The sequence below is a fragment of the Rhinatrema bivittatum genome, chromosome 1 (assembly GCF_901001135.1).
Source record: "Rhinatrema bivittatum chromosome 1, aRhiBiv1.1, whole genome shotgun sequence".
Classification (NCBI taxonomy): domain Eukaryota; kingdom Metazoa; phylum Chordata; class Amphibia; order Gymnophiona; family Rhinatrematidae; genus Rhinatrema; species Rhinatrema bivittatum.
In genome coordinates, this window is record NC_042615.1 from 101,451,471 (window position 1) to 101,465,154 (window position 13,684).

At 43.8% G+C, this 13,684-nt stretch overlaps 1 long non-coding RNA gene across 1 annotated transcript in view; it reads right to left on the bottom strand.

Moving 5' to 3' along the window:
* Positions 1 to 1,142: 1,142 nt before the first annotated feature.
* Positions 1,143 to 13,684, bottom strand: part of LOC115080028 — a 79,407-nt gene continuing 66,865 nt past the window's right edge. The window contains exon 3 of the long non-coding RNA XR_003853491.1: positions 1,143 to 1,436. This is a non-coding gene — a long non-coding RNA (uncharacterized LOC115080028). The remainder of the gene's footprint in view (positions 1,437 to 13,684) is intronic.

The window sequence follows — 13,684 nt, forward strand, 5'->3', positions numbered from 1 at the left end:
AGCCCATGGTAATTTTAAATGCGCATAACTCTCCCAGTGGCTGTGTGGGAATCCTAGTGGAAGGATTCCTTTTGCTTTCCAAAAACCCTACCTTTAGATATCTTCTTTCCCTCAGACACCCAGCCTGTCTTGGTCTCTTGGCATGTGAAGATCCGGTTGGAGTTTCCTTTCTTTTGTTCGTCCTTCCTTTGGTTAAACTGTTTCTTTGTCCTTAGCTGTTAGTTCAGGTGATTTCTCTTGCAGAAAAATCTGTGGGATCAGGCTATTACTCCTGCACTGGAATCCCAGCGACAAAAGGGGATCCAAAAAACCTCCCCACTAACTCAGTCCAAAATTACTTCATGCATCTTCCTAAACTGGTGTTCATGCTCTCTCAAGTTCTTGCCACATTCAGGGTGTGAATGGGCTCACTGGTCTTCAGCTCCTGTCCCTTGAGTACAGCCAGCGAGGATGACTTTCCCCAAAGAAGCGGAGTGAACTCAGTTCCTTTCTCTGTGCAACTTAAAGTAAGAAGGATCCTCAGGCAGGGAGTGCATGGTGATATGACTGATGAATTTCTATCATTTGAATCAATGAAAGGTACCAAACAAGCTAGCTAGAGACTGCATTGTATAAATCATCTCCTCTTGTTGGTACCTTTCATTGATTCAAATGATAGAAATTTATCAGTCATATCAAATTTGCAGGTAATTCTCCCCAAACCCATCATACCCCCAAACCCACCCTGAGTTGAAAATGTCCCTTTTACAGTGATATATATATAGTTTAAACAACACCAGACAGTTCACATGTACTTACATAACAACCCTCCTGTCTAACATCAATAATGTTATGTTTATTTGCTTTATTTATGTGTTCTAAGTTGATCGTAGTTTGTATTCTACTTTATAATAGATTAACTGTTCGATATGTTCCATGTAAACCGCCATCCCGGCGATAGTTATCTCTGTTACCTGTGAACCGGAGTGATATGTATTTTATACAGGAACTTCCGGTATATAAAAACCAAAAATAAATAAATAAATAAATAAATAAAATCCTCCCAAGCATTAATATAAAAATCTAAATATGAGGATAATTAACCACAATTCTTTTTCATCCTACAAACATTTATTTTCCAGTTTTTACTTCATATCCACATTAGTAAAACCACATCACAATATTTTCCCACTAGAATATTTTCACATTCCAACCATCTTATAATTTAATCAGTGCAACATGCACTAATAGAATCCCCTTGATATTTTCTCATATCCCGATTTCTTTCACATTATCCAATATTTCTCAATCTTCAAGGCTCAAACCTTCCTGTTGCAAACAGTCCATGCTCTCACAGCTGTAACTGAAATCTTCATAGGCTAGCACACCCCAACACGGAGGCCTCAATGTTTCACCATTCACTTGGCTTCATCAGGGGGAATCTGGACTTATTCAATCTTAAAAATAAAAGCACATTATAACCTAAGTACTTTTATACATACCAACCCATAATCCCTATATCCACCCTTCAAAATAATCAAAGTATTTAAACTCACATCATCTTAAATTTTTGCAGGTACATGTTACTCACTATCACCTTTCCAAAAGTCCGTTTATACTTCTCCTCAAATCTTTACTCAGTAGTTCTCTACCTCAAATTGAAAAACATATTAAAGAAACTTCTAAAACCATTTTACATTACCTATTTAAAAGAGAAAGAAAACCCATTGTACACAGCTTACCAAAAAAGTGCTGTTTTACACCATCGCCTTCACCCTTAACACGGTGCTTTCCTGGCTGCTTCAAAACCTTCAGCTCAAGGTATAAAACGCCGCGGCTGCGCCATGGACTTTAGCCACCCCTAATCTCATCCGGGTCCTAAATCCATCAGTCATCCACATAGCCATGCCTCTCCCCATCAGGGAACTTCAAAACCCCTAAAACCTTCACTTGCTGTGAACTCTAAACCAAAATCTTTTTAAATACATCAGATTATCTCATGCTTGTCATGTATGTTTGTCTTGACTAGTCTGTAAGTTCCATGGAGTATGGACAGTCTCTTATTTGTACCTGTACAGCACTCCATATGTCTAGTTGCACTTTATAAATGATAAATAGTAGTAGTATTAGTACTAGTACTATTATCAAACTATTATTTGTATTAGTATTAGTACTATTATCAAAATAGTGCAAGGCTGCTAAAGTTGTTATACTGTTATCTGATATAGTAAAAAAAAAAGGATTTTTATATTTAGCTTTGCTGTTTTTCCATAAGAAATGTTTAAAACATGTAAAATCACTTTCTTGAGGAATAATCTACTAGTTTGTAGGCTCCATTAAGCAGGGACTGTCTCTTATGTGTCTGTATAGTATACATATATCTAATAGTGCTCTAAAAATGTTTGATAATAGTACTAATACTTCTACTGTTTATCATTTATAAAGTTTTACTAGACATATGCAGTGCTGTACAGGTACACATAAGAGACTATCCATACTCCATGGAACTTACAGACTAGTCAAGACAAACATACATGACAAGCATGAGATAATAGGAGAAATATTTATTGCATAGTATTAATTATTCTATAATAGTAATAGTAGTATTGGAAGCTGAATGACTATGATAGGAGTCTGGCTTGGATTTATGCCAGTCTCAAACAGGGATAAATTTGTTTGGGATTGAGGGTACCAGAGGCTAATAAAAAGTGTGTGTATTTGAATGATGGGTATTTGTAGGCATGTCTTCAGATAGTGCAGAAGGTATTAGCTGAGTGTCTGTGGAATTTCTGTATGCTCTCAATATCTTTTCAGGTCATAATGAATATCTTCTATTTTCCAAATATCTGTTTTTAATGGCAGTTGTTTTTTGCGATTTTTCTTCTATTCAGCCTGCAGAAGTCCAAATGCATCTGGGTGAACCATCCAGTAGATGATTATTAGATATATATTTGCCAGACAAAAATTGAATTCAATGCTAGAATTTACAATAATGTTTATTTTAGGTTTAGCTCAATAGAATAGCAGTTTGTTGCAGATAGGTTTTCGGTTAACAATCTAAAACATTGATAATTTTTATAAGAAACACATGTAGAAGCAAAATGCAACTCTGAGGTAAGGTTATTTGATATAATATTTAAATAAGAAATTCTAAGAAATAGACTGTCTTGATCTGTCTGGGTTCCTATAATGTTCAGTGTTAAAGTTCTTTTGTTTAACATTACTATTAAACAATTATTAATTTTAAATCATATAATCTACATATTTTCAAGTATTTGAGTAGCAAGTTTCAGACCTCAGTTGCTTAACAGAAAACAAAAGAAAATGCTTTTAAATCTAATTAAGAGAAACATGTTGACCTGCCTGCTCAGTATATTTATATCAATGCCAAACTTGCTTGAAGCAGTCTCGGAGTGTTGAGCTTATTTTTGCAGAAGATATTTTTTGCTTTCAATCAAATTTTCTGTTTTATTCTCTTCTCTCAGTTATTTGTATAAAAATTGCTTTTTCAATTTGAAAATTATAATAGAAGAAATTCTGTGACTCCATTACTACAAAGCAATGGGGGTCTTGATAGTAGATGTGGCAGGACCATATATTGTCTCACAAAATGGACTATGCTTGTAGGTTCTCAACATTTATAAAAACGTACAATACTAGCAAAGACATAGAGGCCGGTATTCAGTGCTACTTATCCTGATAGGTGGTGGCCATTGAGCTGTTACCACTTAGCCGAATAAGTCACTTTTCTGACAAAGTAGTTAGCTGGATAAGTCAGTGGTGGGCAATGGGCAAAATGGGGCAGCGCTACTTATTTGGTTAACTTAGCTGGATAAGTGCAGTTATTCAGAATTATCCAGCTAAACTAAGCGGATAAGTTAGACCTGCCATAGCGCTGGTGAGGTGAGGAAGTTGGGAGGTATTGTTAGCTGAGATTTTTAGTATGGATGCCCATATTTCTATGGTAGTCCAAAGGGTCTGTTTTAGACAGACAGTTGAGGAGGTTATGTTTGTTATTAGATATTTCAGCTGTTAGATTGGTGGTTCAGGCATTGATCTGCCCTTTGATTATTGCAACATTGGTGGGTCTTTCCAAGAAAAGTGTACAGCACCTGCGAGTGGTATAAAATATGGCAGCCCACTTAATCTTTGGCCTCCTAAGAAGGACGAGTGTCATTCTATTTTTAGATTGCTTTCACTGGCTGCCAGTTGAAAAGTGGGCACAATTCAAGCTAATGGTGATAATGTATAAGGCACTAGCTATTTGAAAGATAAAATCAGGAGCTATGTGCCTACCTAAAACTTACGATTAGTAACAGCAGCCTTGGCACTGGTTCTTACTAGGCAGGAAGATCATAAGGTGGTAAATAGGAAAAGAATGTTTTCCATAGATGAGGGGAGCAGAGGATAATTTTTATTCTTTATGGTTATACATGATTGTTACATTGATTGTAATTTTTATAACAGTATTTTGTATTTGTAAATCACTCTGGCCAGATCCCGAATCTGTTGTGTAGTATACAAGAAACAGAAAAATAAATAAATAAAGTACGTATCTGTCTGACTGGCAATTTATTCCTGGATAATTCATCAGCATAGCCGCCCTGCTGATGTATCCTTTAGAATAGAGCAAGAATATATGTAGATACGTTTTCAGCTTAGTGACACCATAAGTTACAGGATGCTGACTGAAGTGAACCACGGGATGCAGTTACCTCATCACGGCTAGGTTGTCACCAGGTAGTCAGGTGTCTGAGTTCGGCAGCAGAATTCATTGGGCTAGTAGCACTAGAAACGATGCGCAGAGGACTATTACGCAGATACATAAGAGCTAAAGATAAATTGTCTACCCAAGACATACGGTTATCAGCAAACAATTGGTGCAATTTATGTTTGAGGATACCATTGCAACGTTCCACCAATCCATTACTACTTGGTCTATATTCACTGACTCTGCGATGAGGGATAGTCAAAGCTAATGTAAGTGCTTTCAGAAGGTTGTTACGAAAGTGTGAACTATTATCTGTGACAATATGCTAGTAGTGACTTTTCTAGTAGATTCGGGTGCGTCTAAGTCAGTGTTGACCTCCCTTCCATGGGAACGATGAATAGATTGGCATGGGTGAACAGTTAAATTCTGTGATATCCGTTCCATATACTCCCATAAGGAAACACAATCTGATTCCTTATCGTTTCCGCTATCTTAACTTTGTATGCATGCATGAAATATACAATCCTGCCAGCTCTTATAGATCTCTAGGCTACTAAATAAATTTTATGTTTTGAAACTGAAAAGCAGTCCCATCTTTGGCTTTGTGCCCTGCCTGGGGAAGGGTCCAGACAGGGGTGTGTTTCAACATTCACAAGACTTGCCTTGGGTAAAGCCATGCTGACTTTGTTCCATTAAACCATGTCTTTCTATATGATCTGTGATTTTGATATTTAGAACACTTTCCACTATTTTTCCTGGCACTGAAGTCAGGCTAACTGGTCTGTAGGTTCCCGGATCGCCCCTGGAGCCCTTTTTAAATATTGGGGTTACATTAGCCACCCTCCAGTCTTCATGTACAATGGACTGGAGGGTGGCTTTATTTGCAAAAGGCACACCACAATTCTGAAATGAGGATATTTCCAGTCCAGTACTCAGAACAGGATCTAGTAGCACAGAAGACTTGTAAGTAACAGCAGAACTTAAAAAGACATACATTAGAAGAGTCCACCTGCAGACTTCCTGAGCTCTCAAACATGTGTCTGGCACCTGTTATATAAGATGAATCAGGTGAAACTACTGGACACCTAGCAGCTGAGCAGCTCTCACCAGCTCGCTGAACCAGAATTTTCTCTCCACTGTCTTTTTTTTTTTTTTATTTATCAAAAATGTTTAATTATGTCATTACAAGAATACATCTTGTTTAAGAAAAGTATCTAATACATAAGGAATAATTTGTATTAACAATATAACTACTTGTATCGATATACTCTAGTCCATAATCATAAGGAATCAGTAAAATATATTCCATACATATTTTCAGTCTACTGTTATAATTCTCAACGTACAATTATTCTTTGATTGGGCTCACTGTCTCAATGGTATCTAGTTGAAGTCTTTCACCAAGACTGGCCACATTTGTTTTATCACTCAAAAACTTTTCCAATTGAGAAGGGATATAAAAAATATAAGAATTACCTTTATATCCAACGCAACACTTGCATGGGTATTTAAGAAAAAAGGTACCTCCTATCTGGAGAACCTTCATTTTTAACGAAAGAAATTCTCTTCTCTTTTTTTGGGTACTTTTGGAATAGTCTGGATATACCCTTATATGTAGAGTCAAAAATTTCTCTAATCGATGCTTGAAAAAAAGTCGGAATACCCAGTCTCTGTCTGTCTCAAAAACAAATGTGACCAACATTGTATTGGGTTGCACCACTTCACTATCAGATGTTTCCAACAGTTTAGATACGTCTGAAATACCTTCTAATACATCCATTACCTGTACTTCATCTTGATTTAAATTCTGTTCTTTCTTTTTATACATTGGAATGTAGTAACTTTTAGCTACTGGTGGTATTGCATTCTCTGGTATTTTAAAAATTTCCAATAGATATCTTTTAAACATATCCTTAGATAAAACGTGAGGTACCATTGGAACGTTGACAAATCTCAAATTCCTTTTCCTATTCACATTTTCTAAATTTTCCAGTTTTATCTGTAATATTTGATTTTCTTTAATTACAGAATTTTGAACCACTTTAGAACTCTCCAAATCATTCTTAATCTTTTCTAACTCTTCTAATTCCTTAACCTTACACACTTCCAATTCAAATACTTTCTCTTGTATAATATTTACTTTATCTATAATAGGATTAACTTGAGCTAACATAGAATTTTGCAAGGACACTATTGCGTCCATTATTACTTCCAATGTAACCACATCTGGTCTATTTATTTGAGGTACAGATAATTTCTGTAAAAAATCAGAATCAGTCAATTTTGTTTTGGTTTGAGACTTCCCTTGTACCATTTCCAGTGAGGTGGTCTGTCCATCTAGGACTTCCATCTGGCTTATTCTCTCAGACAATTCCAGGGAATTGGGGCCTGCTTGGGATTCCTCTGAAACTGCAACTTTGGCAGACAGGTCATCCCCCTCCAATCCCTGGGCTCTGGATAGCCGGATTCACAGGTGGTTCCCTTTGGATCGGGGATAATGATAGTGAAAGGTCCACTGGGGAAACCCCTGGGATTACCCCTTGGGCTTTCTCCCCTTGCGCCTCATCCGATCTCATGGTACGTTGGACATGAGTATCCATAGGGCCCTTAATATAAGAACCAGGGGTAGATGCAGGTTCCACTCTTTCCTTGGCCCTTCTTTTCCTTACAGAATGAGGCATGATAAATTGATTTAAGAGCCAGTCCGGTTACTCAGTCAATAATAATGCCAAACATTGATTCCTTAGCGGGGGAGATAGGATATGTAGAGGTCTATTTACAGTTTGAAACTTTATGGCTCTCCAATCCTCCAATTCCGAACAAAGCCGCGCGCCCCTTTGGAGCGTGCGGCTTAGGAGACGCACCGGCGGCGACTAGCGCCGCTGGGAGGCCGATTTTATGGGCCTCGGCGTCTCTCAATGACGACACTGGTGGGCGTGTCCGGCAGCGTTGTCGGGGCCAGGGAACCTCACCACCGGAGCTTCGGGGCCGGGCTCACCGTCACCTCGAGCAGTAGTCCAGACCCGGTAAGGGCCTCTCACACCTTCTCCTCAGAAATTCCTGCTGGGAGGCCGATTTTATGGGCCTCGGCGTCTCTCAATGACGTCACTGGTGGGCGAGTCCGGCAGCGTCGTCGGGGCCAGGGAACCTCACCACCGGAGCTTCGGGGCCGGGCTCACCGTCACCTCGAGCAGTAGTCCAGACCCGGTAAGGGCCTCTCACACCTTCTCCTCAGAAATTCCTGCTGGGAGGCCAATTTTATGGGCCTCGGCGTCTCTCAATGACGTCACTGGTGGGCGTGTCCGGCAGCGTCGTCGGGGCCAGGGAACCTCACCACCGGAGCTTCGGGGCCGCGCTCACCGTCACCTCGAGCAGTAGTCCAGACCCGGTAAGGGCCTCTCACACCTTCTCCTCCTCCACTGTCTTTTCACAGATTCTCCTTTTGAGGCATCTTCTTTGCTCATGAGAGGTCTTATTTCCTCCACACAGGATATACAGCAGATGACAAAATTTAAAGGCACAATAGCATACTTTTAAACTATAGCTCTAAACTTATTTTTTTCTGTAAAAGGAAAATTGTGTTTTTAGTAAGATATAACTGTTAAAAATGCATTAGCTTTCACAAAGTAAATTAACACAAAACTCATATGTCATTAAAATTGGCTATTAACATAAAATCATGAATGCAAATTAATGGCAAATGTTAGTTTACTTTAGCACATTAACCACTTAATGATTGACAGCCATATGCAGATGAAATTTAATGTGGACAAGTGCAAGGTGTTGCATAGAGGGAAAAATTGTTGTGCTTCCTGGCCGCATTGGCTCCGCGGCCGGGCCTGCTTACTTGGCGTGACCCTCTACCAGCACGGCCTCAAGTTCCTCCTCTGTCCAACCCCAACCTCGTCCTCCATGGCTGTCCCCAGCTCCCTCACGGCCTTCGGCATTGCAGCTTTCCTCGCGCCTGGGCACGGCGTCCTCCTTGGCATCGGCCCCACCCCCTAGCGTGCGCGCACTGAGCTTAGTCTAATTTAAAGACCCAAGCGCGGGAAGACCTTGGGCGGTGCCCAAATCTGACGTCACTCATGCAAGGTATATATATACCACAGCCCGGTCCCTAGCTCAGGGCCTTGGCAATTGGGTTGTACACTTCGGTGTCTCTAGTTTGCCTTCCTGCGTTCCAGTGTCTTGCTCCTGTGTCTCTTGTTCCAGTCTCTCTGTTCCAGCGTCCCCTGTTCCAGCGTTGTTCCAGCGTCTCCCTTCCAGCGTCTCCTGTGTCTCCTGTTCCATTGTCTCCTGTTCCTTCGTCTCTCCATTCCTGGTAGTACCCTTCAGATTGATCTCACAGTACTGACCTTTGCCTGTTCTCTGACTTCTCCTGCTCGCTGCCTGACCTGACCTCTGCCTGGAACCCCGACTACTCTTGATTGCTGCCTGACCTGACCTCTGCCTGGAACTCCGACTACTGTTGATTACTGCCTGACCTGACCTCTGTAAGTTCTCCGACTATTCTTGACTGCCACCTGGAACTTGACCTTTGGCTTGACCTGACTACACCCGGATTGACCTCTGTTGCCGACCCTGCTTTGGATGACCTTTCTGGACTGATACTCTGGCCTTGATCCTCGCCATATATTCGGACACTCTCTTCTGGCCTCCTGTGACCTCTGGTCTTGCCTGTCTGGACACCGACCACGCACCCATGTGTTTGTGGTGGGCACTCCCTTGAACTATCTCTCTGGGAGACCCTGCGAGGCCCACCTAAGACCAGGCAGCCCGGGTAACCAAGGGCTCAACCTAAGGGAACCCCGGGTTGCTATTGGCGAAGCTCCAGCTAGCCTCTGTCTCCTCCTGTGCTCCGCCTCCTGGTGGCAGGCGCTCTGCGGGTCTGACCGGAGGGCCATACTGAACCTGCACCAGGCCAAGGGTCCACTCCCAGTGCAACAAAAATGACCCATGCTGTAGCCTCATGATATTAGGTTCCATTTTAGGATTTACCACTCAGGAAAATGAACTGGGTATTATAGTTGATACTACATGAAGTCATTGGCTCAGTGTGCTGTGATAGTCAGTAAAGCAAACAGAATGTTAGGAATTATTAGGAATGGAATGGTAAATAAAATGGAGGATGTCATAATACCTCTATATCACTCAATGGTTAGTCTGCACCTTGAACACTGCGTGCAATTCTGGTCACCATATCTCAAAAAAGATATAGTTGCACTGGCGCGCGTAAAGGTGGGTGGAATATTGCAAAATTCACATGGCGATGCAAGGCGGCCTTCCACAGAACTTCCCAACCCCCACTGCCCATACTCCCTCCTTCTTCCCCTCTTCCTCGACCCCTGAAAACCACCTACCTTTTTTTCTTTTTTTTATTTGTTTCAGAACTTATGCCAGCTCCTGAGCTGGGGTAAGTTGCGTGAGGTGGCAGGTTGCAGGCACTCTATCCTCCGCCACAGCAGCAAATGGCCACTGTACTGGTGCCTCAAGACTACCCCCTTTTCTTTGACCTGGCTCTTGTGTGTGTAACGAGGGTTGTGCGCATGGCTGGGCCCCTCCTAAAATGCACGTGGAAGGCCCGGCCTTGTGCGTTACCCCCATATTTTACACAAGTGGGCAATTTAAAATTCACCTGATAGCATTTAAGAGAGAGAGAGATAGAGAGACTCTGGGGTGGCCCCATAGTAAGCAGCTAAGTATGCTACTATAGGAAGCCCACCTAGTAACTCGAGGTGAGGTTTAGGTATTAGTGTAGGAGTTAGGGGCTACTTTTACATGCAGAGTGAGACATACGAACAGAACAGTGCATTTTGGGAAGATTTGATGTCCTTCGAAGTGAGGAAACTCACACAAAGATGAGATTTGTACAAAGTTCTCTCAACCTAGCTTGATGTTACCCAGGTAGAGAGTCCATCATTTTAACAAGTAGCTGATTTAAAACAAACTGGAGAAAATTCTTTTTCACTCATTGCATAATAAAGCTCTGGAATAGATTATCAGAGGATGTGGTTACAGCAGTTAGTGTAGCTGGATTTAAAAAAGGTTTGGATAAGTTCTTAGAGCAGAAGTCCATAAACTGCTGTTAATCAATAGGGTTTAGTAGCTTGGGATCTATTTATTTAGGGCTGGATTTTCAAAGGGTTACACTCGTAAATCCGGTCATACGTGCGCCAGGCCTATTTTCAAAAGACCTGGCAACGCGTATAAAGCCCTGGGACGCGTGTACGGCCCGGGGCTTGCAAAAAGGGGTGAGGAGGGGGTGAAGAGGCGGTGGGGCAGGGTGGTCCAGGGGCAGGGGCATGGCCAAAGGCCTCCGCATAGCCGCTGTGCCGGGGATCGTGTGCCGGTGCGCGCAAGGTGCATAATTGTTAATGTTTGTAAGGTTTTGGGTGGACCCTTGGACACTGTGGCAGATGACCATGCCCACGGGGGGAAGTCCCGTGAGGGGCCACAGGTCAGGCTCAGCTTTGGGACACACAACACAGAGTTATATCTTTTATTAGACAGATTTGAGAAGCCACCAGAGGTGGCAGTAGTGAGTAGAGATGAAGCCCGGCTGGGCTAGGGTTCCTCAGGATACTGGAACAGCAATTCCCTCTATGGCTGTGCTGTAGTGGAGAAAACTGAGATAGTGAGTACAGTGGAGCATACACAGAGTTCTGGTATAGAGCCTCGTTGGTAAAGCTACTCACACAGCGGTTTCTCCCGGAAGGTGACACAGAAGCTGGAATAGAGGCAGGCCCTCGAGGAGCGAGTACCTGGTTTCAGGGAACAGCTCTGAGGAAATAAAGTTGGTAACTCACTGATGATGTAGGCAGCAGTTTCTTCAAAGCAGAAGAGATAAGTTCAGGCAGCGAGTCAGGGAACTTGGGCCCTCGAGGAGCGAGTACCGGTTCCTGATAGCGACCTGAAAAAAATGAGAGAGGCCCCGAGGAGCGGGTACTCCATTAGGATAAAGTCCAAAAGTTGGAGTGGCAGAATAGCTAGGTACGGAGAGCGAATCCCATCCGTAAGGAGATCCCATTCCTTGCTAACTCGATTAGCTAGCAAAAAGTGTAGGCTTATGTATCTGGGATGCATGACGTCATCACAGGGGGACGCCCCTGAGGTTCGCACCAAAGAGAGAATAAGAAGAGGAGGGGCACGCGGCATGCACGCCCTATGGTACCTGGACAACATGGCGGGATGCTGCGCCCAAGCCAGACCGGGGACGCTGGAAACGACGGCAGGCAGACGCCGCGGCAGCTAGACATCCATCAACCGTGGGAAGAGTCACAAGATAGGTAAGGTGGGTGGAGTGGAGACGTTGGGCGGCGACAGTCGTAACAGTTGTGCATCCCCTTGCGTGCGCTGACCCCCGATTTTATAACATGCGTCGCCTGCGCACACGTTATAAAATCGGGCATACATGTGCGCGCGCCGGATAGCGCGTGCACATGTATGCCTGTGCGCAGGTTTGAAAATCTACCCCTTAATGTTTGAGTTCTTGCCAGGAACTTGTAAATTAGTTGGCCACTGTTGGACACAGATATTGGAAGGGCCGGAGGAGCGCAGTCTGGGAGGCCCACGGTAATGTGGGTGCCAGGCTGTCTCCTCCGACCGGCGTGCACGATCGGGCGTGGTGGGGGGTGGCCGAGGCAGGATGGTTGGCCTTGCCTCTGGCACCCCCCCTGCCTCCTCCCTCTTCGTGGGGGCCAGCTATTTGATTTGATTGGTGCCCGTGGCCGACCCTGCAAGATCCTCTGATCTGGTTAGCCGGTCCAGGTGCACCAGGGGAAGTTACATCAAAATAAGGGGCAGGAAATAAAAAGTGGTGGCGCCTTTGTCCCTGCCTCTTTCCTCGGTGCAGCTGTCAATAGGGTCGCCCCCCTTGCTGATCGGGTCCTCCTTCATTTCGGCGTGAGTGCTCTCTTCCTTGCTTATTTAGTTGGTTGTTTAAAAAAAAAAAATGTAGGAGAGCTTTTTCCTTTGCCTGCTGTGTTAGCATGCCTGCTCAGGGAAAAAGAGGGCAGGCTTCCAGCTTCCAGCCTTCTCGTGCTCCTCCCCTTTCTCAAAGTTTTGCTGGTGTTCCCAACCCCTCCGTTGTGAGAGCCTCTGCACTGACAGTTCCTGGGAGCTCTGGGAGCAATCGTGTTCCTGGCTCTATTTTGCCTGTGGACTCCCTGGTCGACAGGAGGGTCCGAGTTTCTTTGCCTCCTTCCTCCCTCCCTCCCTCCTCCCTCCTCCTTCCTCTTTTCATTCTGTTTCCATTTTCCTCCCCCCATCCCCCTCCCCCTGTGCCTGCATATGATGGTAGCTTAATCCTTTCATCTAATCCTAATTTTTTGTATTCTTCCATGCCACCTTCTGAGTTGGGCAGGGAGTGCAACGTGCGCAGCAGGTTAATGTCAGGGGTGCAGGTGCTTTCTAGTTGGTCTTCCCAGGCAGCTGACTCATTGCCTGTGTCTCAAGCACGTGTTAATTCTATTATTTCCCCTCTTCCTTCTGATGTTTTTCCTCAACCTGCTAATTTGTCACAGGTGTATTCTACTGATTCCAGTGTGGGGTCTGTGGCAATTGTTAATCCTGGATACCTGAGGCTGGGTTGGATCCATTCAGAAGTTTTGAGTGTTCCCGTAGTAGCTGCTGGCAATGTTCTTTCGTCCACCATGGCTGCAATTCTAGTTTCAACGGTGGCATCATGGAGTGCTGCTCAAGGGGCTCAGGCAGCAATTTTACCTGGTCTCGATGTTTTTGGGCAGGCTCAAGTTTTGGATGATACAAGTGGGCTGGTGGGGAGGCCTTCGGTGGGATTGTCTTCTTTTTTGAAGCCTGGAGCATTGAGCAGAGCAGGAGTGGACACCAGTGACATACCTGGCCCTTCCAGTCTTGAGAGTTGGAGGAATCAGCAAGCTTCTGCTAGCCTTGTCGCTAGATCCACCTATCCAGGCCACAGCGCAGGGACCGGCATTGTGAACCCTTCCATAGTGGTTCCGGTTCTTCACCCTGACC